The sequence below is a fragment of the Pteropus medius genome, unplaced genomic scaffold (genome assembly GCF_902729225.1).
Source record: "Pteropus medius unplaced genomic scaffold, Ma_sr-lr_union100, whole genome shotgun sequence".
In the NCBI taxonomy this organism is placed as follows: domain Eukaryota; kingdom Metazoa; phylum Chordata; class Mammalia; order Chiroptera; family Pteropodidae; genus Pteropus; species Pteropus medius.
In genome coordinates, this window is record NW_024356249.1 from 11,126,238 (window position 1) to 11,130,282 (window position 4,045).

Here is a 4,045-nt window from a genome sequence, read left to right on the forward strand (position 1 = left end):
CCAAGCCTGTGGCTTCCCTTTTTATTTTCCTAACAGTGACTTTTGAAGAACAAGAGTTTTGAATTTTGATAAATTCCAATTCATCAATTTTTTGTTTTAGAATCTGTTTTTATGTTCTATTAACAATTACTTGCCTAACCCAAAGTCACTGAGATTTTTCTCCTATGTTTTCTTCTAGAAGTTTTATAATTTTAGCTTTTACATTTAGGCCTATAATCTATTTTAAGTTAATTTTTGTATGCGATGTATGGTAAGGGTTCAGATTTATTTTATTTTTACATATAAATATTTAATTTTTACAACATTATTTTTGGAAAGGTTATCATTTCCCTATTTAATTATCTTGGCTCTTTTCATGAAAATCAATTGACCACATATGTGTGAGTCTATTTCTGGATCTCTCCATTCTCTTTCATTGTCTGATTGTCTTTTCTGTCTATATTGTCATCTGTATGTTTATCTTTAGTCGATACCACACTATCTTGATTACTGTAGCTTTATGGTGAAATGTGTGAATTTCTACAAAAAATCTTGCTAGCTTTTTTTATTGGAATTGTATTGAATCTGTAGAACAATTTGGGAGCAATAACAGTAGATTGGAGCAGCTGTCTTGAGGAATGTGATCACCAACTTACTGCTGTAATTCTACTCTCTTTTTTAAAAAGAAAGACAGAATAACTGAGCGAGTCTGTCCCTATTTTACATCTGTACTTGGTATGTCTTGACAAAGCACTAATGAGCCTCCAGCTTTCCTTAATAAGATAGTGTGGGCGACTTATAACTTTTGGACGTATGCAAAATTTGGGCCAAAAGTGGGTATATGCAAATGTTACTTAATCATGAATTCTACAAATATTTATTAAGGGTGTAGCATGTGCCAAGTAGTATTCTAGATGCTGGGGTTATAGCATTTAACAAAGCAGACAAATATTTCTGCCCTAAAAGAGCTTAACTTTTAGCCTTGTGGAGAACTACCAGTGTACAGGATTGATTAAAAGTAGAACCTTAAAAATTATTCTTCTTCTCAATCTAGTACTATCTCTTCTAAGAATTTATCTGAAGAAAATAATCGGAGATGCTATCAAAAATTATGTTAAAATGTTCACTGCAGCAATGATGATAGCAAACTCCAGAAAAATACCTACTGGTGATATATACATTTGATAAAATATTATGTAATCATTCAAAATTTAAATTTTAGAGGACTATAAAATCACAGAATAGATAATTTAAAATGCCCAATCATTTTCTAGTAAGACTGAACCAAGTTTTGCCTACTAGCAATGTTAGAGATATTTAGCTAACATTACCTTGCTGTAGTGAGTGCTTTGAAAAAACAGAATGTGGTGTAATTCTAAATGTGCGTGTGTGCATGTGTGTGTGTGTAACGTTTAATAATCTAATAAAGCCAGTTTGAATGGCAAAAGTAGTATCTCATTTTAATTTACAATTCTTTGATTACTAGTGACAGAATATTTTTTCATCTGCTTAGGTTCTTTTTATATTTTGTCAACTGCTTTTCTTTTTAAAGGAAATTTAGGTAAATTCTATGAGTTTGATTTGTTGAGAAGGCACCTGGTTAGTAAAGTTTTTATTCTTTTATTGAGAAATCTATTTATTGTGGTACAATGTAGTTTACAACGGATATTTTAAAATTTAAAGTATTCCTTAGGTTTACAATAGTACTTTAAATCTGAAAAGCTCACATCCAACTAATTTGAGCAGTAAATATTCATCATTCTTTTCCCATATTTCTTTCCCATTTAAAAAGCTTATTAGGTAGTGCATATCTCGTGTTGTTGATTTTACTTATTGTTTTAGATATTTTAAAATTATGTATTTCTTGCATATTTGAGCACTAGATATTTCACTGCTCTGCTCTTCCTGTTTTTGGAAGCATCTACTTCTATAACTTTTGACATTCAATTTTCCATTTGAGAAATAAAAAAGAAAACTAATAAGCTAGGGCCAAAAAATTGTTAAATGTACACTAAGAAATGGAAAACATTCACCATCTGTCACTGAATTGCTTTTCTAAAATACAATGACAAGATGTAGAAACATACTACGTCACTGTGTTCAAGCAAGTGCAAAGAGCTAGGAGCTAGTATGGCACATTTAGAACAGGAGAGATGGCTCACAGGGAGAAGGGTGTAGGTATTAAAGAAAGGTGAGGAAAAGCTGGGTGGACAAGGTGGGACCAGATCGTAGGAACCGTAGATGCCATGCTGAGGAATTTGAAATTCTTTCTGTAGATAATTGGTAGCAATGAAGGATACAAGTTTAGAAAAGTGACATAATGAGAATACTATAAAAATATCGTAGGTAGACTTGAGTCTGTTCACAGCAGGGCTGTGAAAGAAGCATCCTTATCTCATTATTTGAGGCTCTCCTTTCCCTCCAAACCATTTATGTTTGCTCCAATGAGTCTAACCAAAGCAAGCAGAATGATATAACCACCACTCACTTAAGCAAAAGGAAACAAGACATTTAACAAAAAGGATGGTTGTTGGAGCCAAAAATATAAGATGCCAGTAAAGGTGGGTTCTAAATTGTGGTGGCTTCAGAGGACTGTAAATGTCTGGGCTTTCACCACTCCAGCCTTGCAGCACCTGCACCATCCTTGATGGACCGGCCTCCATTCTCATGTTCACCCAGGGAAGGACTCGGAAGCAGCCCTCTGATGGTGAAGTGACAAAGGCCCTATACACCCTTACCCAGTGACTGAGTTTCTCGGGACCACTAAAAATTAGCATCTATAAAACTAGAAGACTCTCATTTAAAATAATAATTCAACCATGTGTATAATTGCCCATTGAAAGGCAAGCAAGGAGGGATCACTGAATTCCACTCTTGGTTGTAGTTTAGGCAGCAGGGAAAGGTCTACTGTGGGCTTTTCCTTTGCAGCAGAGATTAGCAATTTCGTGAATAGGTGGGAGATAGTCAAGATCAAAGATTACAGGTGGGTGCGGGTGATCCTGATCTTAGTGCTTGGCAGGGATAGTCCTTTAGTATTTCACTGAAAACAGTCATTTCCCTGGTCATACTTTGTCTATGGCCATGCCACCCTGAACATGCCCAATCTTGTCTGATCTTGGAAGCTAAGCAGGGTTGGGCCTGGTTAGTACTTGGATGGGAGACCACCTCGGAATACCAAGTGCTGTAGGAGTTTAAAAAAAAAAAAAACAGAAAAAAGGCCATACTTAAACAAGATGGGCTATACTCCCAGAAAGATAAAAATTTGAGTGTATGTGAATGTTATTCAATCATTCATTCACCAAGTATTCATTAAAGTTATACTCTGTGCTAGGTACTACTTTCAAATTGCAGTATTAAAACAGATAAAAACCACTGCTTTATTAAAAGCCTATATTCCAGGCTCTGCATTTATTAAAAGCCTTGCATAGAAGTACAAGGATATAGGGTTAGTTAAAAAGAGAAAGAGAGAGGGAAAAAAACCAGTGGGTAAAAACTTTTGTGCTTCAGTGGACACCATCAAGAACTAAAGAATAACCCACAGAATGGGAGAAAATATTTGCAAGTGATATGTCTGATATCATATATCTAGAGTAAAGAATATATGAGAAACAATAATAAAAAGACAAATACCACAATTAAAAATGGGGAAAGAATATAAATAAACATTGCCTCAAAGAAGACTTGCAAATGGCCAACAAGCACATGAAAAATGCTCAATGTCACTAACCATCAGGGAAATGCAAATCAAAACCATTTGGCATATCACTTCACAGCTACTAGGATGACTATAATCAATAAGACAGACTATAACAAGCATTGGCAAGGATGTGGAGAAATTGGAACTGTCATATATTGCTGGTGGGAATTTAAAATTGTTTAGCTTCTGTGGAAAATAGTCTGTCAGTTTCTCAACAGATAAAACATGGAGTTACCATATGACCCAGAAATTTCACTCCTAGATACACATATGCAAGAGAAATGAAAATACATGCCCATATAGAAACTGGTACACAAATGTTTATAGCAGCATTATTCATAATATCCAAAAGTAGAAACAGCCAAATGT

General features: G+C 34.6%; 1 pseudogene; it reads left to right on the plus strand.

Moving 5' to 3' along the window:
* The first annotated feature begins 3,050 nt into the window (after positions 1-3,050).
* LOC120601432 (uncharacterized) lies at positions 3,051-3,169 on the plus strand (annotated as a pseudogene).
* The last annotated feature ends 876 nt before the right edge of the window (positions 3,170-4,045 follow it).